The sequence below is a fragment of the Oncorhynchus clarkii genome, chromosome 28 (genome assembly GCF_045791955.1).
Source record: "Oncorhynchus clarkii lewisi isolate Uvic-CL-2024 chromosome 28, UVic_Ocla_1.0, whole genome shotgun sequence".
NCBI classification, from domain to species: Eukaryota; Metazoa; Chordata; class Actinopteri; order Salmoniformes; family Salmonidae; genus Oncorhynchus; species Oncorhynchus clarkii.
This window is the reverse complement of record NC_092174.1, coordinates 47,737,604-47,752,979: the sequence shown is the minus strand read 5'-3', so window position 1 is coordinate 47,752,979 and position 15,376 is coordinate 47,737,604. Positions and strand designations below refer to the sequence as shown.

The following is a 15,376-nucleotide window of genomic DNA, read 5'->3' as shown; positions in this document are numbered from 1 at the left end:
TAATAGCAATAAGGCACCTGGGGGGGGGGGGGGGTGGTATAAGGCCAATATACCACGGCTAAGGGCTGTTCATAGGTACGACGCAACGCTGAGCATTCAGAGCTCGAACCACCCAATTTATAACGGCCAATTTAATCTGGGTAGGTTCGAGCCCCGAATGCTGATTGGCTGACAGCCGTGGTATGTCAGACCATTTACCGCGGGTATTACCAAAACATTTATTTTTACATTTGTTAATATTACATTGGTAACCAGTTTATAACAGCAATGAGGCACCTCTGGGGTTTGTGGTATGTGGTCAATATACCACGGTTAAGAGCTGAACCCAGGCACTCTGCAAACTCAGGCCTTATTGTTATAGAGGGAAAGTCAGCTACCTACCTACCACACCCCCTTATTGTTATAGAGGGACAGTAGAGACAGTCAGCTACCTACCCACCACACCCCCTTACTGTTATAGAGGGACAGTCACCTACCTACCCACCACACCCCCTTACTGTTATAGAGGGACAGTCAGCTACCTACCCACCACACCCCCTTACTGTTATAGAGGGACAGTCAGCTACCCACCACCCCCTTATTGTTATAGAGGGACAGTCACCTACCTACCCACCACACCCCCTTACTGTTATAGAGGGACAGTCACCTACCCACCACCCCCTTATTGTTATAGAGGGACAGTAGAGACAGTCAGCTACCTACCCACCACACCCCCTTACTGTTATAGAGGGACAGTCAGCTACCATTCCCACCACACCCCCTTACTGTTATAGAGGGACAGTAGAGACAGTCAGCTACCTACCACACCCCTTTACTGTTATAGAGGGACAGTCAGCTACCTACCCACCACCCCCTTACTGTTATAGAGGGACAGTCAGCTACCTACCACACCCCCTTACTGTTATAGAGGGACAGTCAGCTACCTAACCACCACACCCCTTTACTGTTATTGAGGGACAGTCACCTACCTACCCACCACACCCCCTTACTGTTATAGAGGGACAGTCAGCTACCTAACCACCACCCCCTTACTGTTATAGAGGGACAGTCAGCTACCTACCTACCACACCCCCTTATTGTTATAGAGGGACAGTAGAGACAGTCAGCTACCTACCCACCACACCCCCTTACTGTTATAGAGGGACAGTCAGCTACCTACCACACCCCCTTACTGTTATAGAGGGACAGTCAGCTACCTACCCACCACACCCCTTTACTGTTATAGAGGGACAGTCACCTACCTACCCACCACCCCCTTACTGTTATAGAGGGACAGTCACCTACCTACCACACCCCCTTACTGTTATAGAGGGACAGTCAGCTACCTAACCACCACACCCCTTTACTGTTATTGAGAGACAGTCACCTACCTACCCACCACACCCCCTTACTGTTATAGAGGGACAGTCAGCTACCTAACCACCACCCCCTTACTGTTATAGAGGGACAGTCAGCTACCTACCTACCACACCCCCTTATTGTTATAGAGGGACAGTAGAGACAGTCAGCTACCTACCCACCACACCCCCTTACTGTTATAGAGGGACAGTCAGCTACCTACCACACCCCCTTACTGTTATAGAGGGACAGTCAGCTACCTACCCACCACACCCCTTTACTGTTATAGAGGGACAGTCAGCTACCTACCTACCACACCCCCTTACTGTTATAGAGGGACAGTCACCTACCTACCCACCACCCCCTTACTGTTATAGAGGGACAGTCAGCTACCTACCACACCCCCTTACTGTTATAGAGGGACAGTCACCTACCTACCACACCCCCTTACTGTTATAGAGGGACAGTCAGCTACCTACCACACCCCCTTATTGTTATAGAGGGACAGTAGAGACAGTCACCTACCTACCCACCACCTGATTACTGTTATAGAGGGACAGTCACCTACCCACCACCCCCTTATTGTTATAGAGGGACAGTCACCTACCTACCCACCACACCCCCTTACTGTTATAGAGGGACAGTCACCTACCCACCACCCCCTTATTGTTATAGAGGGACAGTAGAGACAGTCAGCTACCTACCCACCACACCCCCTTACTGTTATAGAGGGACAGTCAGCTACCTACCTACCTACCACAACCCCTTATTGTTATAGAGGGACAGTCAGCTACCTACCCACCACCTTACTGTTATAGAGGGACAGTCAGCTACCTACCCACCACACCCCCTTACTGTTATAGAGGGACAGTAGAGACAGTCAGCTACCTACCACACCCATTTACTGTTATAGAGGGATAGTCAGCTACCTACCCACCACCCCCTTACTGTTATAGAGGGACAGTCACCTACCTACCACACCCCCTTACTGTTATAGAGGGACAGTCAGCTACCTACCATACCCCCTTACTGTTATAGAGGGACAGTCAGCTACCTACCCACCACACCCCCTTACTGTTATAGAGGGACAGTCAGCTACCTACCCACCACACCCCCTTACGGTTATAGAGGGACAGTCAGCTACCTACCTACCACACCCCCTTACTGTTATAGAGGGACAGTCACCTACCCACCACCCCTTACTGTTATAGAGGGACAGTCAGCTACCTACCACACCCCCTTACTGTTATAGAGGGACAGTCACCTACCCAACACCCCCTTATTGTTATAGAGGGACAGTCACCTACCTACCCACCACACCCCCTTACTGTTATAGAGGGACAGTCACCTACCCACCACACCCTTATTGTTATAGAGGGACAGTCACCTACCTACCCACCACACCCCCTTACTGTTATAGAGGGACAGTCACCTACCTACCCACCACACCCCCTTACTGTTATAGAGGGACAGTCAGCTACCTACCCACCACACCCCCTTACTGTTATAGAGGGACAGTCAGCTACCTACCTACCACACCCCCTTACTGTTATAGAGGGACAGTCACCCACCACCCCCTTACTGTTATAGAGGGACAGTCAGCTACCTACAACACCCCCTTACTGTTATAGAGGGACAGTCACCTACCTACCCACCACCCCCTTACTGTTATAGAGGGACAGTCACCTACCCACCACCCCCTTACTGTTATAGAGGGACAGTCACCTACCCACCACCCCTTTATTGTTATAGAGGGACAGTAGAGACAGTCAGCTACCTACCCACCACACCCCCTTACTGTTATAGAGGGACAGCCAGCTACCTACCCACCACACCCCCCTACTGTTATAGAGGGACAGTAGAGACAGTCAGCTACCTACCCACCACCCCCTTACTGTTATAGAGGGACAGTCACCTACCTACCACAACCCCTTACTGTTATAGAGGGACAGTCAGCTACCTAACCACCACACCCCTTTACTGTTATAGAGGGACAGTCACCTACCTAACCACCACACCCCCTTACTGTTATAGAGGGACAGTCAGCTACCTACCTACCACACCCCCTTATTGTTATAGAGGGACAGTAGAGACAGTCAGCTACCTACCTACCACACCCCCTTACTGTTATAGAGGGACAGTCACCTACCCACCACCCCCTTATTGTTATAGAGGGACAGTAGAGACAGTCAGCTACCTACCACACCCCCTTACTGTTATAGAGGGACAGTCACCTACCCAACACCCCCTTATTGTTATAGAGGGACAGTAAGCTACCTAACCACCACCCCCTTACTGTTATAGAGGGACAGTAGAGACAGTCAGCTACCTACCACACCCCCTTACTGTTATAGAGGGACAGTCACCTACCCAACACCCCCTTATTTTTATAGAGGGACAGTCAGCTACCTACCCACCACACCCCCTTACTGTTATAGAGGGACAGTCACCTACCCACCACCCCCTTATTGTTATAGAGGGACAGTAGAGACAGTCAGCTACCTACCCACCACACCCCCTTACTGTTATAGAGGGACAGTCAGCTACCTACCTACCACAACCCCTTATTGTTATAGAGGGACAGTCAGCTACCAACCCACCACACCCCCTTACTGTTATAGAGGGACAGTAGAGACAGTCAGCTACCTACCACACCCCTTTACTGTTATAGAAGGACAGTCAGCTACCTACCCACCACCCCCTTACTGTTATAGAGGGACAGTCAGCTACCTACCACACCCCCTTACTGTTATAGAGGGACAGTCAGTCAGCTACCTACCACACCCCTTTACTGTTATAGAGGGACAGTCAGCTACCTACCCACCACCCCCTTACTGTTATAGAGGGACAGTCAGCTACCTACCCACCACACCCCCTTACTGTTATAGAGGGACAGTCAGCTACCTAACCACCACCCCCTTACTGTTATAGAGGGACAGTCAGCTACCTACCTACCACACCCCCTTATTGTTATAGAGGGACAGTAGAGACAGTCAGCTACCTACCCACCACACCCCCTTACTGTTATAGAGGGACAGTCACCTACCTACCCACCACACCCCCTTACTGTTATAGAGGGACAGTCAGCTACCTACCCACCACACCCCCTTACTGCTATAGAGGGACAGTCAGCTACCTACCTACCACACCCCCTTACTGTTATAGAGGGACAGTCACCTACCCACCACCCCCTTATTGTTATAGAGGGACAGTCACCTACCTACCCACCACACCCCCTTACTGTTATAGAGGGACAGTCACCTACCCACCACCCCCTTATTGTTATAGAGGGACAGTAGAGACAGTCAGCTACCTACAACACCCCTTTACTGTTATAGAGGGACAGTCAGCTACCTACCCACCACCCCCTTACTGTTATAGAGGGACAGTCAGCTACCTACCACACCCCCTTACTGTTATAGAGGGACAGTCAGCTACCTAACCACCACACCCCTTTACTGTTATTGAGGGACAGTCACCTACCTACCCACCACACCCCCTTACTGTTATAGAGGGACAGTCAGCTACCTAACCACCACCCCCTTACTGTTATAGAGGGACAGTCAGCTACCTACCTACCACACCCCCTTATTGTTATAGAGGGACAGTAGAGACAGTCAGCTACCTACCCACCACACCCCCTTACTGTTATAGAGGGACAGTCAGCTACCTACCACACCCCCTTACTGTTATAGAGGGACAGTCAGCTACCTACCCACCACACCCCTTTACTGTTATAGAGGGACAGTCACCTACCTACCACACCCCCTTACTGTTATAGAGGGACAGTCAGCTACCTAACCACCACACCCCTTTACTGTTATTGAGGGACAGTCACCTACCTACCCACCACACCCCCTTACTGTTATAGAGGGACAGTCAGCTACCTAACCACCACCCCCTTACTGTTATAGAGGGACAGTCAGCTACCTACCTACCACACCCCCTTATTGTTATAGAGGGACAGTAGAGACAGTCAGCTACCTACCCACCACACCCCCTTACTGTTATAGAGGGACAGTCAGCTACCTACCCACCACACCCCTTTACTGTTATAGAGGGACAGTCACCTACCTACCCACCACACCCCCTTACTGTTATAGAGGGACAGTCACCTACCTACCCACCACACCCCCTTACTGTTATAGAGTGACAGTCAGCTACCTACCCACCACACCCCCTTACTGTTATAGAGGGACAGTCAGCTACCTACCTACCACACCCCCTTACTGTTATAGAGGGACAGTCACCTACCTACCCACCACCCCCTTACTGTTATAGAGGGACAGTCAGCTACCTACCACACCCCCTTACTGTTATAGAGGGACAGTCACCTACCTACCACACCCCCTTACTGTTATAGAGGGACAGTCAGCTACCTACCACACCCCCTTATTGTTATAGAGGGACAGTAGAGACAGTCACCTACCTACCCACCACCCGATTACTGTTATAGAGGGACAGTCACCTATCCACCACCCCCTTATTGTTATAGAGGGACAGCCACCTACCTACCCACCACACCCCCTTACTGTTATAGAGGGACAGTCACCTACCCACCACCCCCTTATTGTTATAGAGGGACAGTAGAGACAGTCAGCTACCTACCCACCACACCCCCTTACTGTTATAGAGGGACAGTCAGCTACCTACCTACCACAACCCCTTATTGTTATAGAGGGACAGTCAGCTACCTACCCACCACCTTACTGTTATAGAGGGACAGTCAGCTACCTACCCACCACACCCCTTTACTGTTATAGAGGGACAGTAGAGACAGTCAGCTACCTACCACACCCTTTTACTGTTATAGAGGGATAGTCAGCTACCTACCCACCACCCCCTTACTGTTATAGAGGGACAGTCAGCTACCTACCATACCCCCTTACTGTTATAGAGGGACAGTCAGCTACCTACCCACCACACCCCCTTACTGTTATAGAGGGACAGTCAGCTACCTACCCACCACACCCCCTTACGGTTATAGAGGGACAGTCAGCTACCTACCTACCACACCCCTTTACTGTTATAGAGGGACAGTCACCTACCCACCACCCTTTACTGTTATAGAGGGACAGTCAGCTACCTACCACACCCCCTTACTGTTATAGAGGGACAGTCACCTACCCAACACCCCCTTATTGTTATAGAGGGACAGTCACCTACCTACCCACTACACCCCCTTACTGTTATAGAGGGACAGTCACCTACCCACCACACCCTTATTGTTATAGAGGGACAGTCACCTACCTACCCACCACACCCCCTTACTGTTATAGAGGGACAGTCACCTACCTACCCACCACACCCCCTTACTGTTATAGAGGGACAGTCAGCTACCTACCCACCACACCCCCTTACTGTTATAGAGGGACAGTCAGCTACCTACCTACCACACCCCCTTACTGTTATAGAGGGACAGTCACCTACCTACCCACCACCCCCTTACTGTTATAGAGGGACAGTCAGCTACCTACAACACCCCCTTACTGTTATAGAGGGACAGTCAGCTACCTACAACACCCCCTTACTGTTATAGAGGGACAGTCACCTACCCACCACCCCCTTACTGTTATAGAGGGACAGTCACCTACCCACCACCCCTTTATTGTTATAGAGGGACAGTAGAGACAGTCAGCTACCTACCCACCACACCCCCTTACTGTTATAGAGGGACAGTCAGCTACCTACCCACCACACCCCCTTACTGTTATAGAGGGACAGTCAGCTACCTACCCACCACACCCCCTTACTGTTATAGAGGGACAGTCAGCTACCTACCCACCACACCCCCTTACTGTTATAGAGGGACAGTAGAGACAGTCAGCTACCTACCACACCCCTTTACTGTTATAGAGGGACAGTCAGCTACCTACCCACCACACCCCCTTACTGTTATAGAGGGACAGTCAGCTACCTACCCACCACACCCCCTTACTGTTATAGAGGGACAGTCAGCTACCTACCCACCACACCCCCTTACTGTTATAGAGGGACAGTAGAGACAGTCAGCTACCTACCACACCCCTTTACTGTTATAGAGGGACAGTCAGCTACCTACCTACCACACCCCCTTATTGTTATAGAGGGACAGTAGAGACAGTCAGCTACCTACCCACCACACCCCCTTACTGTTATAGAGGGACAGTCACCTACCTACCCACCACACCCCCTTACTGTTATAGAGGGACAGTCAGCTACCTACCCACCACACCCCCTTACTGCTATAGAGGGACAGTCAGCTACCTACCTACCACACCCCCTTACTGTTATAGAGGGACAGTCACCTACCCACCACCCCCTTATTGTTATAGAGGGACAGTCACCTACCTACCCACCACACCCCCTTACTGTTATAGAGGGACAGTCACCTACCCACCACCCCCTTATTGTTATAGAGGGACAGTAGAGACAGTCAGCTACCTACAACACCCCTTTACTGTTATAGAGGGACAGTCAGCTACCTACCCTCCACCCCCTTACTGTTATAGAGGGACAGTCAGCTACCTACCACACCCCCTTACTGTTATAGAGGGACAGTCAGCTACCTAACCACCACACCCCTTTACTGTTATTGAGGGACAGTCACCTACCTACCCACCACACCCCCTTACTGTTATAGAGGGACAGTCAGCTACCTAACCACCACCCCCTTACTGTTATAGAGGGACAGTCAGCTACCTACCTACCACACCCCCTTATTGTTATAGAGGGACAGTAGAGACAGTCAGCTACCTACCCACCACACCCCCTTACTGTTATAGAGGGACAGTCACCTACCCAACACCCCCTTATTGTTATAGAGGGACAGTCACCTACCTACCCACCACACCCCCTTACTGTTATAGAGGGACAGTCACCTACCCACCACACCCTTATTGTTATAGAGGGACAGTCACCTACCTACCCACCACACCCCCTTACTGTTATAGAGGGACAGTCACCTACCTACCCACCACACCCCCTTACTGTTATAGAGGGACAGTCAGCTACCTACCCACCACACCCCCTTACTGTTATAGAGGGACAGTCAGCTACCTACCTACCACACCCCCTTACTGTTATAGAGGGACAGTCACCTACCTACCCACCACCCCCTTACTGTTATAGAGGGACAGTCAGCTACCTACAACACCCCCTTACTGTTATAGAGGGACAGTCACCTACCTACCCACCACCCCCTTACTGTTATAGAGGGACAGTCACCTACCCACCACCCCCTTACTGTTATAGAGGGACAGTCACCTACCCACCACCCCTTTATTGTTATAGAGGGACAGTAGAGACAGTCAGCTACCTACCCACCACACCCCCTTACTGTTATAGAGGGACAGCCAGCTACCTACCCACCACACCCCCCTACTGTTATAGAGGGACAGTAGAGACAGTCAGCTACCTACCCACCACCCCCTTACTGTTATAGAGGGACAGTCACCTACCTACCACAACCCCTTACTGTTATAGAGGGACAGTCAGCTACCTAACCACCACACCCCTTTACTGTTATAGAGGGACAGTCACCTACCTAACCACCACACCCCCTTACTGTTATAGAGGGACAGTCAGCTACCTACCTACCACACCCCCTTATTGTTATAGAGGGACAGTAGAGACAGTCAGCTACCTACCTACCACACCCCCTTACTGTTATAGAGGGACAGTCACCTACCCACCACCCCCTTATTGTTATAGAGGGACAGTAGAGACAGTCAGCTACCTACCACACCCCCTTACTGTTATAGAGGGACAGTCACCTACCCAACACCCCCTTATTGTTATAGAGGGACAGTAAGCTACCTAACCACCACCCCCTTACTGTTATAGAGGGACAGTAGAGACAGTCAGCTACCTACCACACCCCCTTACTGTTATAGAGGGACAGTCACCTACCCAACACCCCCTTATTTTTATAGAGGGACAGTCACCTACCTACCCACCACACCCCCTTACTGTTATAGAGGGACAGTCACCTACCCACCACCCCCTTATTGTTATAGAGGGACAGTAGAGACAGTCAGCTACCTACCCACCACACCCCCTTACTGTTATAGAGGGACAGTCAGCTACCTACCTACCACAACCCCTTATTGTTATAGAGGGACAGTCAGCTACCAACCCACCACACCCCCTTACTGTTATAGAGGGACAGTAGAGACAGTCAGCTACCTACCACACCCCTTTACTGTTATAGAAGGACAGTCAGCTACCTACCCACCACCCCCTTACTGTTATAGAGGGACAGTCAGCTACCTACCACACCCCCTTACTGTTATAGAGGGACAGTAGAGACAGTCAGCTACCTACCACACCCCTTTACTGTTATAGAGGGACAGTCAGCTACCTACCCACCACCCCCTTACTGTTATAGAGGGACAGTCAGCTACCTACCCACCACACCCCCTTACTGTTATAGAGGGACAGTCAGCTACCTAACCACCACCCCCTTACTGTTATAGAGGGACAGTCAGCTACCTACCTACCACACCCCCTTATTGTTATAGAGGGACAGTAGAGACAGTCAGCTACCTACCCACCACACCCCCTTACTGTTATAGAGGGACAGTCACCTACCTACCCACCACACCCCCTTACTGTTATAGAGGGACAGTCAGCTACCTACCCACCACACCCCCTTACTGCTATAGAGGGACAGTCAGCTACCTACCTACCACACCCCCTTACTGTTATAGAGGGACAGTCACCTACCCACCACCCCCTTATTGTTATAGAGGGACAGTCACCTACCTACCCACCACACCCCCTTACTGTTATAGAGGGACAGTCACCTACCCACCACCCCCTTATTGTTATAGAGGGACAGTAGAGACAGTCAGCTACCTACAACACCCCTTTACTGTTATAGAGGGACAGTCAGCTACCTACCCACCACCCCCTTACTGTTATAGAGGGACAGTCAGCTACCTACCACACCCCCTTACTGTTATAGAGGGACAGTCAGCTACCTAACCACCACACCCCTTTACTGTTATTGAGGGACAGTCACCTACCTACCCACCACACCCCCTTACTGTTATAGAGGGACAGTCAGCTACCTAACCACCACCCCCTTACTGTTATAGAGGGACAGTCAGCTACCTACCTACCACACCCCCTTATTGTTATAGAGGGACAGTAGAGACAGTCAGCTACCTACCCACCACACCCCCTTACTGTTATAGAGGGACAGTCAGCTACCTACCACACCCCCTTACTGTTATAGAGGGACAGTCAGCTACCTACCCACCACACCCCTTTACTGTTATAGAGGGACAGTCACCTACCTACCCACGACCCCCTTACTGTTATAGAGGGACAGTCACCTACCTACCACACCCCCTTACTGTTATAGAGGGACAGTCAGCTACCTAACCACCACACCCCTTTACTGTTATTGAGGGACAGTCACCTACCTACCCACCACACCCCCTTACTGTTATAGAGGGACAGTCAGCTACCTAACCACCACCCCCTTACTGTTATAGAGGGACAGTCAGCTACCTACCTACCACACCCCCTTATTGTTATAGAGGGACAGTAGAGACAGTCAGCTACCTACCCACCACACCCCCTTACTGTTATAGAGGGACAGTCAGCTACCTACCCACCACACCCCTTTACTGTTATAGAGGGACAGTCACCTACCTACCCACCACACCCCCTTACTGTTATAGAGGGACAGTCACCTACCTACCCACCACACCCCCTTACTGTTATAGAGTGACAGTCAGCTACCTACCCACCACACCCCCTTACTGTTATAGAGGGACAGTCAGCTACCTACCTACCACACCCCCTTACTGTTATAGAGGGACAGTCACCTACCTACCCACCACCCCCTTACTGTTATAGAGGGACAGTCAGCTACCTACCACACCCCCTTACTGTTATAGAGGGACAGTCACCTACCTACCACACCCCCTTACTGTTATAGAGGGACAGTCAGCTACCTACCACACCCCCTTATTGTTATAGAGGGACAGTAGAGACAGTCACCTACCTACCCACCACCCGATTACTGTTATAGAGGGACAGTCACCTATCCACCACCCCCTTATTGTTATAGAGGGACAGCCACCTACCTACCCACCACACCCCCTTACTGTTATAGAGGGACAGTCACCTACCCACCACCCCCTTATTGTTATAGAGGGACAGTAGAGACAGTCAGCTACCTACCCACCACACCCCCTTACTGTTATAGAGGGACAGTCAGCTACCTACCTACCACAACCCCTTATTGTTATAGAGGGACAGTCAGCTACCTACCCACCACCTTACTGTTATAGAGGGACAGTCAGCTACCTACCCACCACACCCCTTTACTGTTATAGAGGGACAGTAGAGACAGTCAGCTACCTACCACACCCTTTTACTGTTATAGAGGGATAGTCAGCTACCTACCCACCACCCCCTTACTGTTATAGAGGGACAGTCAGCTACCTACCATACCCCCTTACTGTTATAGAGGGACAGTCAGCTACCTACCCACCACACCCCCTTACTGTTATAGAGGGACAGTCAGCTACCTACCCACCACACCCCCTTACGGTTATAGAGGGACAGTCAGCTACCTACCTACCACACCCCTTTACTGTTATAGAGGGACAGTCACCTACCCACCACCCTTTACTGTTATAGAGGGACAGTCAGCTACCTACCACACCCCCTTACTGTTATAGAGGGACAGTCACCTACCCAACACCCCCTTATTGTTATAGAGGGACAGTCACCTACCTACCCACTACACCCCCTTACTGTTATAGAGGGACAGTCACCTACCCACCACACCCTTATTGTTATAGAGGGACAGTCACCTACCTACCCACCACACCCCCTTACTGTTATAGAGGGACAGTCACCTACCTACCCACCACACCCCCTTACTGTTATAGAGGGACAGTCAGCTACCTACCCACCACACCCCCTTACTGTTATAGAGGGACAGTCAGCTACCTACCTACCACACCCCCTTACTGTTATAGAGGGACAGTCACCTACCTACCCACCACCCCCTTACTGTTATAGAGGGACAGTCAGCTACCTACAACACCCCCTTACTGTTATAGAGGGACAGTCAGCTACCTACAACACCCCCTTACTGTTATAGAGGGACAGTCACCTACCCACCACCCCCTTACTGTTATAGAGGGACAGTCACCTACCCACCACCCCTTTATTGTTATAGAGGGACAGTAGAGACAGTCAGCTACCTACCCACCACACCCCCTTACTGTTATAGAGGGACAGTCAGCTACCTACCCACCACACCCCCTTACTGTTATAGAGGGACAGTCAGCTACCTACCCACCACACCCCCTTACTGTTATAGAGGGACAGTCAGCTACCTACCCACCACACCCCCTTACTGTTATAGAGGGACAGTAGAGACAGTCAGCTACCTACCACACCCCTTTACTGTTATAGAGGGACAGTCAGCTACCTACCCACCACACCCCCTTACTGTTATAGAGGGACAGTCAGCTACCTACCCACCACACCCCCTTACTGTTATAGAGGGACAGTCAGCTACCTACCCACCACACCCCCTTACTGTTATAGAGGGACAGTAGAGACAGTCAGCTACCTACCACACCCCTTTACTGTTATAGAGGGACAGTCAGCTACCTACCTACCACACCCCCTTATTGTTATAGAGGGACAGTAGAGACAGTCAGCTACCTACCCACCACACCCCCTTACTGTTATAGAGGGACAGTCACCTACCTACCCACCACACCCCCTTACTGTTATAGAGGGACAGTCAGCTACCTACCCACCACACCCCCTTACTGCTATAGAGGGACAGTCAGCTACCTACCTACCACACCCCCTTACTGTTATAGAGGGACAGTCACCTACCCACCACCCCCTTATTGTTATAGAGGGACAGTCACCTACCTACCCACCACACCCCCTTACTGTTATAGAGGGACAGTCACCTACCCACCACCCCCTTATTGTTATAGAGGGACAGTAGAGACAGTCAGCTACCTACAACACCCCTTTACTGTTATAGAGGGACAGTCAGCTACCTACCCACCACCCCCTTACTGTTATAGAGGGACAGTCAGCTACCTACCACACCCCCTTACTGTTATAGAGGGACAGTCAGCTACCTAACCACCACACCCCTTTACTGTTATTGAGGGACAGTCACCTACCTACCCACCACACCCCCTTACTGTTATAGAGGGACAGTCAGCTACCTAACCACCACCCCCTTACTGTTATAGAGGGACAGTCAGCTACCTACCTACCACACCCCCTTATTGTTATAGAGGGACAGTAGAGACAGTCAGCTACCTACCCACCACACCCCCTTACTGTTATAGAGGGACAGTCAGCTACCTACCACACCCCCTTACTGTTATAGAGGGACAGTCAGCTACCTACCCACCACACCCCTTTACTGTTATAGAGGGACAGTCACCTACCTACCCACGACCCCCTTACTGTTATAGAGGGACAGTCACCTACCTACCACACCCCCTTACTGTTATAGAGGGACAGTCAGCTACCTAACCACCACACCCCTTTACTGTTATTGAGGGACAGTCACCTACCTACCCACCACACCCCCTTACTGTTATAGAGGGACAGTCAGCTACCTAACCACCACCCCCTTACTGTTATAGAGGGACAGTCAGCTACCTACCTACCACACCCCCTTATTGTTATAGAGGGACAGTAGAGACAGTCAGCTACCTACCCACCACACCCCCTTACTGTTATAGAGGGACAGTCAGCTACCTACCCACCACACCCCTTTACTGTTATAGAGGGACAGTCACCTACCTACCCACCACACCCCCTTACTGTTATAGAGGGACAGTCACCTACCTACCCACCACACCCCCTTACTGTTATAGAGTGACAGTCAGCTACCTACCCACCACACCCCCTTACTGTTATAGAGGGACAGTCAGCTACCTACCTACCACACCCCCTTACTGTTATAGAGGGACAGTCACCTACCTACCCACCACCCCCTTACTGTTATAGAGGGACAGTCAGCTACCTACCACACCCCCTTACTGTTATAGAGGGACAGTCACCTACCTACCACACCCCCTTACTGTTATAGAGGGACAGTCAGCTACCTACCACACCCCCTTATTGTTATAGAGGGACAGTAGAGACAGTCACCTACCTACCCACCACCCGATTACTGTTATAGAGGGACAGTCACCTATCCACCACCCCCTTATTGTTATAGAGGGACAGCCACCTACCTACCCACCACACCCCCTTACTGTTATAGAGGGACAGTCACCTACCCACCACCCCCTTATTGTTATAGAGGGACAGTAGAGACAGTCAGCTACCTACCCACCACACCCCCTTACTGTTATAGAGGGACAGTCAGCTACCTACCTACCACAACCCCTTATTGTTATAGAGGGACAGTCAGCTACCTACCCACCACCTTACTGTTATAGAGGGACAGTCAGCTACCTACCCACCACACCCCCTTATTGTTATAGAGGGACAGTAGAGACAGTCAGCTACCTACCACACCCTTTTACTGTTATAGAGGGATAGTCAGCTACCTACCCACCACCCCCTTACTGTTATAGAGGGACAGTCACCTACCTACCACACCCCCTTACTGTTATAGAGGGACAGTCAGCTACCTACCATACCCCCTTACTGTTATAGAGGGACAGTCAGCTACCTACCCACCACACCCCCTTACTGTTATAGAGGGACAGTCAGCTACCTACCCACCACACCCCCTTACGGTTATAGAGGGACAGTCAGCTACCTACCTACCACACCCCTTTACTGTTATAGAGGGACAGTCACCTACCCACCACCCTTTACTGTTATAGAGGGACAGTCAGCTACCTACCACACCCCCTTACTGTTATAGAGGGACAGTCACCTACCCAACACCCCCTTATTGTTATAGAGGGACAGTCACCTACCTACCCACTACACCCCCTTACTGTTATAGAGGGACAGTCACCTACCCACCACACCCTTATTGTTATAGAGGGACAGTCACCTACCTACCCACCACACCCCCTTACTGTTA

General features: G+C 51.0%; 1 protein-coding gene across 2 annotated transcripts in view; it reads right to left on the bottom strand.

Moving 5' to 3' along the window:
• Window positions 1-15,376, bottom strand: part of LOC139386927 (ZZ-type zinc finger-containing protein 3-like) — a 132,577-nt gene that overhangs the window by 5,283 nt on the left and 111,918 nt on the right. The window lies entirely within an intron of this gene.